Here is a 16,547-nt window from a genome sequence, read left to right as displayed (position 1 = left end):
TTTGTGAGAAAAATGGCTGAACTTAGTTTATGGCAAAGCAAATACAAAGGTTTATTTGGGCTGGAACTTAGATTATAGGGAATTATCTGCCGTTCTGCTCTCACAGGGATTTTTTTTGCCTTAGTAAAGCTCAGACATCCCTTTCCTCTCCCTCTCTTCCCATCCCTCACTCCTCCTGAATAAGATTCCTCTTGTAAGTTATTTCACAAATTTGAAATGCACATACATTTACACGTATTAGATGGTTTCCTCTGTCTTTGTTCTGCTGAAGAAGCCCCATGCTGGCTTTCTTCCACACAACCTGCCCCGTGCTGGCTGCATGGAGCATCTGGACTATCAGTTAACCTGATTTTGCCTTTCAGGACGGATGTGTGGGCAGAGCACTAGTGCTGCTCCTGGCTGTCAGCACTGGTGTACCCGTCCAGCCCACCATTTTGTTAGCAGCTGAAAACAGCAAAAATGCTGAATGCATTCTAACATGGAAAAGTTAAGTGAGGAAGAAAAGGAAATAATGAGCCTTAAAGAAAGAGATGGAGAGACAACATTTGTACAACTTGTCTTGCTAATGAATTTATTAAGCTGGACATGGAGTCAGGAGGATAGTATATACAAACATAAAGGCCTCACGACGTATTTTCTTTGATATTGGAATAAAAGGATGTGAAAGGAAAGACTAGAAAGTAGACACCTAATCTGTAATTGTAATTAAAACAGACTTGGCCTGTTGAGCATTTCTATGGCTGCTATGTCGTTACTGTGGCATTTGAATCAGAATGTATAAACATGAGAAAACTGGCATTTGGGCAGCAAATGTGGAGTATATATGGCACACTAATGTGTGTTTACAGTGTGACCTTGATTTTTAGTTCAGATATAATATCTGTTTCTATTTGGTGTTTTTACAGAACTTGCGTCATTCTTGGTGCTGATAATTTCCATGCACATAGAAAGGATACTTCAGAACAATATGATCTGTTAGTAAAATGCATTAAGTCTGTACTGAAAGTACCCCAGCATTGTTTGGTATTTCAAGCTGGTAGCTGAACGCTCTATCCTGGTCCTGTTTTTTCAGAACTGCTGGGCTCTTTGATTTTTCTGTGGCTAAAGTATACTAATCTTTATAGTATCACTCCTTCTTAGAAAAGGGAGAAAGCAAAACCTGTGAAACTTTGGATGAAGCATTTTCTCAAGTGAGACAGTGTATTGGGTTTGCGTGGCAAGGTTTTGGTAGCAGGGGGCTGTGGGGGTGGCTTCTGTGAGAAGCTGCCAGAAGGTTCCCCCATGTCCGACAGAACCAATGCCAGCCAGCTCCAAGACGGACCCGCTGCTGGCGAAGGCTGAGCCCATCAGCAACGGTGGTAGTGCCTCTGGGATCACATATGTAAGAAGGGGAAAAAACCTGCTGCACAGCAGCAGCTGGGAGAGAGGACCGAGACCATGTGAGAGAAACAGCCCTGCAGACACCCAGGTCGGTGAAGAAGGAGGGGGAGGAGGTGCTCCAGGCGCCGGAGCAGAGATTCCCCTGCAGCCCGTGGGGAAGCCCATGGTGAGGCAGGCTGTCCCCCTGCAGTCCATGGAGGTCCACGGTGGAGCAGATATCCACCTGCAGCCTGTGGAAGATCCCATGCCTGAGCAGTTGGGTGCCCGAAGGAGGCTGTGACCCCTTGGGAAGCCCGCGCTGGAGCAGGCTCCTGGCAGGACCTGTGGATCTGTGGAGAGAGGAGGCCACGCTGGAGCAGGTCTTCTGGCAGGACTTGTGACCCCGTGGGGGACGCACACTGGAGCAGTCTGTGCCTGAAGGACTGCAGCCCGTGGAAGGGACCCACGCTGGAGCAGTTCGTGAAGGACTGCAGCCTGTGGGAAGGACTCGTGTTGGATAAGTTCGCGAAGGACTGTCTCCCATGGAGCAGGGGAAGAGTGTGAGGAGTTCTCCCCTTGAGGAGGAAGGAGTGGCAGAGACAAGGTGTGATGAACTGACCACAACCCCCATTCCCCATCCCCCTTTGCTGCTGGGGGGAGGAGGCAGAGAAAATCGGGAGTGGAGTTGAGCCCAGGCAAGAAAGGAGGGTGGGAGGGAAGGTGTTTTTAAGATTTGGTTTTATTTCTTATTATCCTACTCTGGTTTGATTGGTAATAAATTTAACTAATTTCCCCAAGTTGAGGTTTTTTTCCCCATGATGGTAAGTGGTGAGTGATCTCTCCCTGTCCTTATCTCAACCCACAAGCCTTTCGTTATATATTTTCTCCCCTGTCCAGCTGAGGAGGGGAGTGATAAAGTGGCTTTGGTGGGCACCTGGTGTCCAGCCAGGGTCAACCCACCACAGACAGGAAGGAGCCAGATGGTATATTGTAAAGGGAGACAGGGACAATAAATTTTCTTGCTACAGAGCTGCTATGTATGTGTCTTAGCAGAGATCTGCTTAAATGGAAATGCTTGCCTATAGCATGGTTGCTGTTGCCATCTCTGACCGAGGTAAGCTAAACTTGAGTTAGTATATTTTGAAAATGAAAATCATTTAGGAAAAAATACCTGGAGCCTGTATCAGTTTCTCTTGTGTAAAAAATAGGTGCTCTGAAAAATCTTGAAAATCTACTGCAGCTTGACTAGGGGGTTACAAAAAGACTCAGGAGACTGTGCTATTTGCATCAGAGAAGGCAGAAGAAGGAGCCTCTGGATTTTTTGCTCAAGGCAGGTCAATGGTTTTTAATGATGCTTTCTGTGTTATTTGTAGAAACCAATTTAAAGACATGCTAATTTGAAAAACTAGTGACTGACTTCCACCTTGCACCTCAAGTGTTTGCTATAACACATATGAGTTTATTTAAAAGACTCTTCCCTTGGCTATAATTAGAGACTTCATTGTGATTTAATTAAAGGCAGCAGCTTTTCTATTGCTGAATCTCTTTTCTCTGCCTAAGTTTGTTCTCTGAGATGGAAAGGATGGCAAGTCTAAGCTTTACCTGGGGTGATGAGAAGATTAGAGACTATACAGAGATGCTGCAGGTGGCATTATTACCACCATAGCATAGCAACTGGGAAATAAGAATAACTGCGTCTTATACTGTAGAGGTTCAAGTCACCATTTATTCATAAACATAATAGGAATTGAAAATCATACAGTGGGAAATAACTACATGCAAATATTGCAGCGCTAAATTGCTAGGGGCCATAGGAAGTAGGATGAAATACAGGTGGTATGCGCATTTTTATCTGACGTATGAAAAAATTAGCTGTAGGTGAATTGCAAGACCTTTCAGTTAGCAGAGAAGTAGAAGTCCTCCTACAGAGGTTTGAAATGGCAGAATTGAAGGCATAAGCTTATTTTCTCCAATAAATGTTATGCTTGCTTTTGTTTCCTACAGTTGTTTCTTACCTTTTAATACAACAGTCCCAGCTCCTTTATGGCCTTATGATACCTGTATCAATTAAATTTTATCACATACCTCTTATGTACTTCAAGGTGCTTTGGAGTCCAAAACTTGCTTTCTGTCCTGTAGCAGGTCTAAGGGCTCTTAACACAATCAGCATGTGGCATGGCTGAATTTCCATTTAATTGGCTTTAGCAGGACATGTGCATGTGCTCATCTACCCTGGGCCTGAACTGGTACAACAGTTATGAACTTCCATTACTGGGAGATTACCCATATTTTACTCTGCTTGTGTATCAAGGAAAAATTATCAAAGATATCCTTTGCTCCTATGCCAAACTTAACTTCTTCCTCTTGTCTTGAATTCTGCTTGGTACAGGCTATACATAAAAAAGCTCTATGAAGAAGATACATCCAAAGGGGTAAAATTATGTACATCACCAAAAAAGGGGAAAAAAAAAAGGTGGTTTAGAAAAGTAATTTCAAGTAATTGAAAAAACAGATGATGCTGGGACTGAACATGGGATAAAATACATGCAGCTGTTATCGCAGCCAGTTGGAGAGTCACTTCTCTGACTTTTGTATTGCTAATAATGTTCTCAAAAATGCACTCTTATTTCCAGGCATTTGCTCAACTGGGATGTGAATGCCTGCAATTGGTAAAACTTCACCCCTCTTCTCTGCAGAACAGAGTTGTACCCTGTGAAACTATGAGCAGGTTTAGATAGTTAATTTTTTTGCCAGGCCTCAGATTCCAGACGTCCTATAAGGTAGGGCAGAACCAGAAGATCATCTGGCTGTCGGCATGCAAGTGATCGGATAACAGCTCCCGAGGATGGAGCTGCCTCCAGAAACCAAGCTGGAGCAGGAGTCAGCCCACTCAGCCGGCAGAGCAAACACTGCCTCTGTTTCATTTTATTAGAGCACATTAGCATTATAATTTTCAAGATCAGCCAGCTAATTGTATTACTTGTGTTGTTTTCATTGACTGAAGAACCTTGGAATTCTCTCTTATGGCTTTCTTAAATGAAGATTTATTTAAAATCTCTGTACGTATATTTTGGCAACAGACACAGCATGTCTTCTTGTGTGCATGCCTTGTTCTCATTTGAAACCAATGCAGCCAAATTGGGTTCTGAAGCCATAAAGAGCCGAAGACATGAAGAACTGAATCATCCTAAAATTAAGTAGCCGTAGCGTTTTGTTTCTCTATGGTTGTTAAGTGGCTAGTTTTATACTCAGTTTCAGAAACCTGAGGCATTTTGTAAATTGGAATAGCAGGACGTGGAGATATTAAAGAAAAATTTACCCGGAGGACTTACCTGGAAGTTTTTTTTTCAGTCTACGTGAAGTGAGACACTTTCACTTCAGTTGCTGGACAGACGTGCACACCACAGAGCTGCTGCTGGCACCGTGGCTCTGTTGCCACCTTCCCTGGTGCCTCCGAGGCTGCACTGTCCCTCCTGGTGAGGCACTGCTCACTGCAGTCACCAGGGGAGAGGGCGGAAGAGCTGGCCTCTGTCCTGCCGCTCTAGAAATAAGTCTTTGGGCAGTGATCCTACCTAGCAGCACTTAAAGGCTGTTGGAGTAGATAAACATGACGGACAGGCGTGCAGAGATGTTCCCTTCAGATGACCAGATGCAGAAAGTGGAGGTTTGGGTTGTGTTAAGGAAATGCGTTGGACTCTGCGAGCTATTTTAACCTGCAGCAGGAGCTCACTCGCTTAGCCCGAGAGTATTTGGCCACCATTTCATCAAAACAGTTTTCTCTGCTGACGTAATGCTACTGTTTTTGTTTGGTAGGGGTTTCTAGGCAGATTTTTTTCAAATCTACTTCAAATTTCTTAACAACTGAACTGCTGAGTTCTTCATGGTGGTCAAGTCCAGCTGTGGGGTAGAGTGATATGAACTTGATTTGACAAGAATTTCAGCTGCCTTAGAGGCTTTCCACAATTGCCGGGTTAGCTGATGGTAGCATGAAGTTTGGCTGTTGCTCACAGACAGTTTAAAAATTAAACTGAAACTTTTCCTGTTAAACAAGTGGCACTTTGCATAAGGTCTGAGAGAGATGGCTCTGAGTATCCAATCTCCTGGTGGCTGGTGCCTTCTTCTCTGATGGAGGCATGATGAGGCAGTGAACCTTTGCGCTTCAGGAAGCGCAGTGACTGCTGGCTATGAGGGGAGAGGATCTGTGTCCTCTTTTGGGTGCTGTTAACTGAGCTGAAAGTCCGAAGTTGGGTTAGCCGGCAAGACTGGTGAGAATATCATGTTTGTCCACCCAGTCAAGGCATAGAGATGAGGAAAGTGCCTGATCAGACAGTTCAGGTAAGAGTTGGCTTGTTTTGCACAGAGTCACAAGGTGATGTAGTCCTGGAGTGCTATCAGTCAAAGGGCATCCAGCAGCTTCTCTTGTCTCCAAGGCTGGGATGGGGGTGAGTTAGAAGACTGGCTGTATAGCTGCTGAGTCCAATCCTGGGTGATTACATTGCTTCACAACAAACTGGTCCTGAAGTCTTTCTAAGAGTGGATTAAATCTCCTTTCTTCTGGCTGCTGCGTAAATGTTCCTGCAAAATCCTGTTTTCGAATGAGTCTGTTATTGTGATTAGCCATTTGATCACGTTCTTAATTTTTGTGATATGCACAGAAAAGCAAATCCATATGCATCTCCTTGCTGAGGAGTCCTGGAAGGCACAACCAGGCCATTGTTCATTGCTGCAGTTGACCCTGCTGATGCGAAGGAACCATGTGCTGAATGTCTAATGGAAAACAAGTTATGGATGAGTGGCTTGACCAGATGAAAGTAGAATAACACCCAGAGCAAAGGGAAAGCAGCCAAAAAGAAGTTATGTCAGTGCTTCTGATAAATGGAGATACCTGCCTTTTTTTACCCCCAAGCAAAAAAGCAACTTGATCTTGGGCCATAAATGCAGAAAATGAACAAATCAGCTACTACGGTATTGCTTAATCTAGCAGACAGAAGTATAATGGAGGTCAAGTGGCTGGAACATGATACCAGATATTAGCAATAAAACTCAAATTATAACTCTTTTTCAGCAAAGGAATTTGCCTTTGGAACAAATTGCCAAGGAGTGTGTTTGATCCCGTGTCCTCTGAAGGTATTGGTAGTTTAGCTGTAACTTCAAGGCTTGATGTGGGAATTACTCTGATTTTTCATGGTCTGTACTATGCAGAAGGCAGGCTGCATTTGATCAAGGCTGCACATAAAAGCATAGAATCAACTTAGGAAAAAATACAGCTAAATTCAAGTGGGAGTTGCTCATATTGACCATTACAAACATAAAGGGCCCTTGCATTAATTAGCACCAGTGGTGGTGGTCTACACGTAAAAGTGGCTAGCTGTAATTTTTCTGCTCTTGTTGAGAGAGCTGAAGCCATACTAGTAGAAGTTACACCTCTTTAACAGTGCTTATCTTTATGTAGTTTATTCTTGTTAGGAAAGAGAATAAGCAGTGAAGGGGAAGATCATCAGTGCAGCACATACACAAGCAGGTACCTCAGTAACAAGTCATGAGCTTAATCAAATATATTAGACTGGTACAGACTCTTCAATGTATAGGTCTGAAGACCTGAGATCAGGAAACCTGGTGTGGACCCAGCAATCCAAATCAATAACCGTAAGCCCTGGGACTTGAAGTATTAGGGCTCAGGTGTCAGCCACAGCTAACTGTGCTCTAGGCTTGGGTATGTGGGAAAAGTCTGTGGCTGTCTCTTGTGATTGCTGGTCCCGCAGCAATAGCGTGCTGAACATGACCTTTCATGCTACAGCCTTCTGTACCAATAAACCTCCTCAGAGCCTTGGTTTACAAGCTAAAGGAAAGTTAACAGTCAGCAATGCAAACTCGGTCTAAAAGCCAAGCTGAAGTTTTTAGTGGGTCATACACTACTGAAAAGCAACATCTGCAACTGAAGTTTATGAGGCCGAGCTGTTGGTGCACAGTCACACCTAGAATGCTCCTTGGTGTAAGGTAACCACTTTCTCTCCCAGCACAGTCCCACTTCAGACTTCAAAGTATTTCTCCTCACTGTTTGTTGCCTCCACAGGAATCCCATTCCTGCCACCGCATTGCTTTAAAAATTGTAGCCTGGGCTTACTGAAAGGCTTTCTGAGAAGCCTAATTCTTGACAGCTGCAAAGCAACTTTTCCTGTTTCAGAAACTTCTTTTCCATTTCCTGAAAGAGAGTTTTAAATTCCTATGTGCCAGACTCTGTGGGGACCCCCTCAGAGAAAGAGTAAAGTTTAATTAAATATTAGGAGGAAAGAGAAATGTTTGAAGCGTGAACTAGCCACGGAAGTAAAATGTAATTTCTGCTAGTAATTCTGGCTGTCATTTCAGGAGCAAGTGCCTGTACTCTCAGCATCGAGGGACTGATCCCTTCCTGCTGCGACTCTGCTTGGGTTTTTTGCTTGTTTTCCAGTGTCAGGAATGGCCTCTATGGCGAATTGGTTTTACACTTCTGCTGGCAAATATCTTAAATATTTAATGACTCTGAAATGGGTTTTGATGTGTTAGGGTAACAGGAGTGTAAGTAAGTGGACTGTGGCCCTGCAGCTGCATTGGACTGGTCAACTGGTTTGTCCCCATGCACAAACCGCATTACCCTACATTTATGAAATGTTTGTTTCATACTTAAAGTGGCTAAAAAAAAAGAGATCTGTTTGTAGATACTGCTGTGGGAGCAGGGCTGCTTTATGAAGACAATGGCATCTTCTGGGGCTGGTGGCAGAGCTGGAGGACCTGCTGGTGCAGGGTTTTTGTGGGAGGGAGGCAGGGAGGGATGCTCCTCCCGGTACAGCCCTGCCAGGCCCAAGCAGAGGGAGCAGGGATGTCTGCAGCCCTCCCTCACTGCTGGGAGGGGAGGGATTCCTGTGGGGCCAGCTGGGGAAGCTGGGGGTTGGGAGGGATGTGCGGGATCACTGATGCCATGGGGGAAAAGCGAGAGCTGGGGAGAGGCAGAGAAGGGAGTGTCTGTGTAAAGGCAGTGGGGAGCTCCTTGCAGAGTATGTATAAGATCGGGATGGCTTGAAGGCTTTTTTTTTTTTCCAATATGTATTTTGTTGTTTTAGCTTTTGTCAGTATTTTTCCATTATTACTTTTATTGGTTTGAAAAATGCAGGTTATCTCAGATGACCTCCAACTTAAGATCCGGGCCAATGCCTTAATCACATGCCTGGGGCCTTACCTTCTTCCTGGATCTGTATGTAAAGAAATAGCAATTTCTGAGAGCCTGAATATAGCCAAAATAGTGCCAATGTGTGTCTGCTGGCTTTATTGTGCTCCAGTAAGCCATCATTCAAGTGGTATTACTTTTGTCTCTGTCCCCTCCCATGTCTGTACAAAGATGTAAATTCAGGCAGCCCCTGAATTTGGTGGGTTTGATATTGCAGGTAACCAGGTGTGAGAGCAAAGCATGAGTGACACTATAAGGAAGAAGAGACAAGACATCACAGGTGCAGAATATCTCTGGAAAAAAAGTTTGAAAGTACAAAGAAATTAGTTTTGCTTGGGTTTTGCTATGACAAAGCTATTTAAATAATGTCAGTTGGATGCTGATTATATTTTGATTTGAAGCAAAGTTCTGAGAGCTTGATATTGAATTACTATGAGGCTTTGAGGATGTTACCAGTAGACTTGTCGGAAAATATCTGCTGAAACTGCTGCTCTGCAGAACACTGGATTTTTTATTATTTCTTTTGTGACCATATTGACTTTCTGTTGAAAAAGTTGAGTTTTAAAGATTCCCCTTGGCTTTGTTGTTGCTTGAATATGAAAACCTCAGGTTTTCAGGTCAAACGTTTTCCCAGTTTCTCAGTGAAAATACATCTAGTCACTGTGAGATTGTAATAGGCATGCTATTGGAAGTGAATAGTTTCTGTCTGCAAAATGTGTTGAAGAACAGAAGTGCTAATAAAAGTTATGCAAACAAATCTCAGGGAGGGTTTGACCACATATTAATAACTTGATGGCACGTATGTAGTCTTCAAATCCTCTCCAAAATATATTTATCCTTCCGCTGGCTCCTTTTCTCATCTTTCCCTTCTGGCTTGTCCTATGTGGCACTCTTTCCTACATTTGTGGCTGGGTAAATTCTACTCTGCAGCCTGTCTGCGATACCACTTTTCCTGATAAACTGAAGAAGAATGAATTACCAAGGTGTACACTGCCTTTGACCAGGGGAAAGGAAAGCCCCCTTGTCATATTCTTCAAACCTGTGGTCTAAAATAAGCAAGAAAGCAATAAGAACAGGAGCTAAGACTTTGGACTTGGCCACTCACCCAGCACGCACAGAAACAGAGCGTTCAGAATACGTACTGAAATTCTGAGGCTTGATGTCATCTTTAGTATTAAAAGTGTAAATGATTCTTGCAAAGCAAGCTAGCAGTAAATAATAAACAAGCATGGTACCTCTATTAGGAAGTAAGCCTCCTGCAAACACCCTGTGGCTCTATGTATGTGTATGTATGTCCTTGTTACCTCTCTGCCATGAATAAACATTTGACTCACTGCTTGGCACATAGATTTTCAATCAGCCCTTGTATGGTGAATAATGCAACAGTTACCAATGTGATGTTTATTTCTAGATGCTGAAAGTTGGTTTTGATTCAATAATTTATGAAAATTAATCATGCTGTCTCCATCAGCTTTGGGAATGTCTGCAGCATACATCAGCCCAGAAGGTCACTCTGAGGATTCTTTTCTGATTGATTTATACCGGCTTCTTCCCACACTATTAAAGAAAAAAACCTCTGCTCAGTATATTCTGGCAGTTAATATAGACAGGTATAAATAGATGAATTTGTGTATGTACCTGTGTGTGTTTTCACCGTGATCTCATAGATACTGATTAGGGGCTTCATGTCCTTACTTGACCTGCCTATTGTGTATCTAGTGCTTCTTTCCTTTCTAGCCTACATAATTGCCTTGTGATGACCAAGAAACCCGCAGAGCAGTTCTTGTGCTGCTTCTGAGGACAGAGCAGCTAAGGAGCAGACTTTAATAAGGCTGAGCTTGGCTAGAATATATATGATTTTATGCTTCAGAGTCTGGGGTCAGCAGAACTTGGGAGCATGAGTTCTGTTGGGAAATGCAAGTAAGAGAGCAAATGCATTAAATCCTGCTACAACTGCATTGCACAGGCAGATCCTAGAGACTGTCTTTAGAGAACTAACAAAGTTATGGCCAAAGCAATTTCCTAATGGCGATTTGCTCATTATCTTTCTATATTAGCTTACTTTAAGCTTACTCATATGGACTTCTTATAAAAATTATCCATGGTTTTACAGGCTAGAAGGTACAACTACTTCTCTTCTTCCCAAGGACATGCTCATTGTTTGAGGAACCCATTCTGTTCCCCTGCAGACATGTGTTGTAATGACAGGGGACTGTCACCCTTCTGCCTATAAGCCAGGGGCACCTTCTATTTCTTTAGACTTCCCTTCCCTCCGGGGCCAGTAGTAAGAATGAAACTTATGTATTACAGAAAGGAAGAGGGAGGAGACCTATGAAATTCCTGCATTTGTCCAACACACTTGGAGGAGCAGGAACATCATTATGTTTCTTAAGGGATGAAATGGACAGTGGTTGTAACTGGAGCACTCTTTTTCCAGAGTAGAGGAGGGAGGGATGCTTTATAGTCCATTGGAACAATGAAGAGATTTTTAGGATAGATAACAGAGAAATAACAAGGCTGTGGTTTAGAATTCATTGAAAAAAGGTGTGCCTGAAGAAACACAATGCTGGTATTGTAGCAGCAAAAAAGTAATAAGCTTTTTACAGAGCAAGGGATTCTGAGCCATCCTGATCTGCATCGCCAAAGGAATCCCTTTGGACCAAAGCTATGTCTTCCTTTCCAGTACAAGTTATATTCCTATTTGCTAACAGAGTCAGAACTCCCTGTTTTGGGAATACCATGATGGTGGGGCTCCAGGGTAAGAGCTATCATTTAATTCAACCCTTTTATGACGCCTAGACATAGTAGTTACCATAACGCAATATAGAGATTAATACATGCTAACCAGTAGAGGTAGAACAGCAAAGTAATTTAGCACATATGAATAAACCTTACAGGGAGCCTAGATCAGTTTAATGCTAGGCTAACAAATGATGACTAGAAAATGTCAGAGGTGAATGATAGACCTCAGCCTGGGCTTTCCACAAGTGGTAGGAAGCAGCAGCTTGAGTACTAGGTTCCCAGCAAACATAATGTTTATCTTACTAAGATGATGTGATCACATACAGTTACCTGATATAGAGTAATATATATTATTAATTAAGATAATAAATAGCTGTTCTGGTACCATGATTGTGTTCCTTTGTCTTTGAATGTAAAAGTTCGTATCTGCACATAACCAAACCCTTGTTGAAGCTTAGATAAATTCAGTTAAAATTTCCACCCTAAAATGGGATTTCCCTAGTGTTCATTATAATATTTCCTCTTGATTTTAAAGATCTGGTTTCATTCTTTTTACATTTGTTGGTGTTTTATAATTCTGTTTCAACATAGCCATCATTTGCATACATTTCCTACTCCTGTAGCGAATCAATTTGTCATATTATATCTAGATTGGGGTAGGTAGGTTCCTTAAGCTCTTGTGATTTCCCAGCTAACATCTGTGGGCAGTACTGCTTTTTATCATGTAAGAAACAACATGCCTAGAAATCTTGAACAGGAATACAGTGTTCTCTTTCAAGTTAATATAACATCTATCTTATTGAAGTGGTTTTTTACTGTTTAATAAAATACGTGTTTTGTGTTTGCTGGTAACAAGCTGTCTGTCATGCTGCAAAGTTAGCTGCTGCAAAGTATGCAGCCATGTAGTTTAGGCAGTGACACTGGTCACTGGGTCAGGAAGCAGTGCAAGTGGGCTGAAAATGAATCTTGGAAAAATTACGGTGCTGAATGCAGGCAGAGTGATACAGATAAACAGTAAGGAGAAGTGGAAAATATCAGAAAGTTCTAATTCCTGAAAACTGCTGACTTGAATTTTGTATATAATGCTCCTGCGAATTTCACATGAGGGGGCAGCTGTGACAAGCAGGATTCAGGGCAGTTTGCATAACCACAAGTTGCAAACAGTGGAATTTGCGATAAGGAAAGAAAAAAATTGTGTAATTGAGTTGGTTTGCTGGCTTCTGTAGCAGCAGTAGGACAAATGCATCACGGAGCAGTTTACTGATTTACCAAGCCTAATGCTCCACTTCACTTTTCATCTTAGACAGTCCTGATATGAAAAGCTATTAGGAAAACTCCCTGAAAAACAATGTGTCATATTTTGTACAGAACCACTTGAGGAAAAGGTATTTACCATGCCTTCCCGTAGCGCATGGTAATGACCTGAAAGAGCTGCTGAAAGATTGTTTTAGGCTTGGCCTTATTGCAAAGAAGACAAATACTGAAGGTCACTTACGTACTCTGTGTTGTAGGGATGATTTTATTCTTTGTTGATGGTTTGTGAGAGCTCTCGGAGGAGCTTTGATACCTAAATCTCATCTAGTCATCTCTTCAGACAGTGACCTTCAAAACAGTGAGTCAGTCAGTGACAGAAGCATTGCAGAAGCACAGCCTTCCTTTTAACAAAATCGCTGCCTTTGCTTTTGTGAGTGGCAGTGCTTTATAAAGGATGAAAAGCCATGGGATTGGACACCCAAGGCACCGCTTCCGAGCAGCAAGTGTGCAACTTGCACAAAGCAACCACATGGTTTTCACAACAATTCATGAAGAAGGTTTGTAACTGCAAAGTTTGTGGCAGAGGGAAAAAAAGTTCTTGTTGTAGCAGCTTCCCTGCAAGATGGGAGGAGGAGGGGTAAATGTGGTCATGTGAGTGTTAGTCACCTTGATGATTTATATGGCGTTGTCCTTTTGGTGTTTTTTTTTTAAGCAAAATTGAAATTCTGCCATTTGGGCTGTGGTTTCCTTGTGCAGCACATGACCTAGCCACTCAGATTGGTCATCAGGGCTGCTCTGAGGAAAACTTTATGGCTCACCTGAAATATCAATGTATATATCCACCATTCATCCAGCTTCTCAGAGCTGCATTTACAGGTGTTGTCAAATGGAGGAAAAGGGTGGGTGTGCTTGGCCAGGCTGCTCAAATTTGGAGGAACTTCTTGTGCCAGGTCCTGTGCCACGCTGCCAAGGGTCTGGCTCTCTGTGGGTTTGCCCTGGCTGGGCCAGGCCCTGGGAGAGCTCAGTCTGCTGCCCTGGCAGATCTCCTTGGCTCTGGTGAAAAACCTCTTCCCTCCTCTTCCTCTATGGACTTAAGCCTTTGCACTTTTGCTACCTACAGAAGTTCAGAGTAACCCACTGACCCCACAGCAGATTTCCTCAGCCACAATAATAATGTCCTGTCCCCTAAGCAAAGCATAAAAATTATAACCACAGGGACAAAACTATATTTCATATAAAGTTTGTTTTCTCCTGTTGCACCAGTTAGAGCATTGAGCTCAACCTCTCTTAATTTTCTAGTCTCTGGGGTTTACATTAGGTCTTACCATGTGCTCACATATGAAAAAGATATGGGATCCTTAATGAGCACAAGTGCTAATGTCTTTGATTTTCTCACCTGAACAGCTCTGCTGCCTCTTCTTTAGTAAGAGAGATGTGCAACATCTCATGGGAAAGAGGTGCAACCTACTGAGGTCCCAACCACTACTGCTGTGGTATTTGGTTATTCCTAGGACACATTTGGTTCCAATAGTGATATAGCATGAGACTCACAGTCCAGGGTCCAATGGTTTCAGAAGAGTGAGACTAGTGCTGTCTGCCTTAGTCAGTGGGAAAATCACTGTGATAGTGGCCATTTTGTGTAGGCAAGCCCTGGAAGCTGGGAGCAAGTTGTGATCCCATTTGGATTAGCTGTTGCACAAACAAACATTAAGCTCCAGCTTTTAATATCCATTTGTTTCATACAAAAGCTATTAAGATATTGCATAGAGTGTTTTCAGGACACTTTTATTTGCAGATGCAACTAGTGACCTAGGAAAATTTTCCCATTCTGCATAATCCAACCCATGGTAATTAGGACTTCTAACAAATGAACCAGAAAGATATGATTAATTTCATGAAAAATTATGTTAAAATTGGAACAGGGTGCCCTAATATGGGCCACCTAGTCATACGCATTTATAATCACTAAGAAGATTTATGTCAAACGACATGAGAATTTAATTCTGTACATTTGCAATAATTCCCCTCCTCCCTCCCAACACAGAAACACGTTCACTGGTTGAGGATGAATGATGCTTCACGTTTTTCACAGAGCAATCTGGTGTCCTGTTGCCAGTGATTGTCTGGTAGTGACAGTAAGTGACATGCTCTGTGATGCACCAAATAGAAAGTGTGATCACTGGTGACAGTCAAAACACCAGGAAGGTGCTGCCTGGATCAGCTAACCATGACCCATTAACACCAGCCCATTAAAAGCAACTGAAATGATGGGAAATAAAGCTGTGCTTAACTGGATAACCAGGGGAATATGAAGAATAATTTATAGCTGTGAGAGATGAGTGAGATTCAAGCAAGCCACTGTCTGCAAGAAAGTAACTGGAAGCTCAGAACAGAGTTGTTCTGGGAAGGACCAAGACAGTCAAAGGTAGCAAAGTTAGCAAAACTGGTAACAGAAATGGGTAGGGGTAGGATAAAGCTGAAGAAAAGGGCAATGCTATCTGGGTTGCATGCACACGACGAACTTGTCAGAGAATGGTTGATGCCTCTGTAGAAACTGAGGAAGCCCAATTTTCCACTATACAGTTGAGTTAATCTGGATTTTCATAAATAAATTGGTGTCCAGCAGCCTGTGGTTTTGTCTCTTGTAAGCCTTAGCAATGAGTCATGTTTGCTGCTACCCAGAAACATCATTTGCTGGCAAGGGTTTCCTCCCTCGTACTGAAGACCATTGTGTTTGCTTCTGAGAAGTGGAACAGAAGAGCATGTTTCAGCGGGCACTCCATTGCTGCTCCCTGGTGCAAGTGGCTTGGGCTCTGCAAGGTGCCTGAGAACGTCATGAGACCAGAACTTCTACAGGCAACTCTGTACAGGAAAATCCTTGAGGGTTTGGCAGGAAGCTGTCTTTCTGATGGGTGGCTGAAAAAATCATATAGAAAAAGTAGCAAATTATCCTACTGTAGAACTTAAAGGCAGGTTTTTTCTAATAGTCACAGAAACATTACCATTGTCTGGGACAGAGCATTGGCTCTGGCAAAAAAAAGCTCAATGTGTTTGTTTTGTCAGTGACCAAAGCACTTCTTTTTTGGGGTGTGTTTTATACCTCCTTCACCTGTCAAATTTGGCTCTAAATAGAGATAATGTTCTGTAGAAGCCACAGCAGGGAAGACAGGCAGGGTGATGTTAACGTTAAGGGTGCTGTCCCCTGGAGGGATGTATCTGCTTCTAGCAGTGAGTCCTTGAGCAAATGTCTTTGTGGTGCTGTTCCTCCAAGGAGGACAGCGGGGGTGGTTTAGACACTGCAAATCTGCAGAGTGAAGAGGATGCTTCCGCATATTCCCCATGAGACTTCAGATTGCTCAGGTCCTTTAATGTGTTGCTGATTGCTCACAGCTTCAAATACTGCCCTTTCGACTCTCTAAGTAGATGAAGGTGCTCAAAAGCACATCAGCAGCAGCTGCAGTATTGCAGGATGCAGTCTTCATTGCTTGGCTAGTGTTTGTCCTTCCAGATGAGTGTGGGTTTTGCTTGAAGCTCAGAGCAGCACTGGGAAAGGGACAAACCTGTGTTTTACAGGGTGAAGAGTGCTCTTTAAGACAGTAGAAAAATAGAAAAGAGGAAGCAAAAGGGCTTTGATTTGAACTTGGTGAGTTAATTTTATTGCAGGTGTGTGAGTGTTATGCACATGAGAAGGTGATAAAAAAACTTAGAAGCTGGGCAGCAAAATCTCAGAAAATCCTGAGCCTGTGTTGCTAGGAGTGCTCTCTCCTCTCAGCTGTGTGCGTAGCACTGGAGAGACTCAAGGGTGGTGAAGAGATGCTGTCTTGACAAGCAAAAATGTTTTGTTTTGAAGCCACATTCAGGTGGGTAAACATGATTGAAAACTGTACCCTTTCAGCTGTGAAGGCAGTGGGGTTGCTCCTGAGCTGTGAGTGACAGGGTCATAGGCTGCACACTGAGAAGTGGAAGGCTGCTCAAGCCCCTGGACGAGCCC

The sequence above is a fragment of the Aquila chrysaetos genome, chromosome Z (genome assembly GCF_900496995.4).
Source record: "Aquila chrysaetos chrysaetos chromosome Z, bAquChr1.4, whole genome shotgun sequence".
NCBI lineage: Eukaryota > Metazoa > Chordata > Aves > Accipitriformes > Accipitridae > Aquila > Aquila chrysaetos.
The sequence above is the reverse complement of the archived record's forward strand: the minus strand, read 5'-3'. Positions refer to the sequence as shown.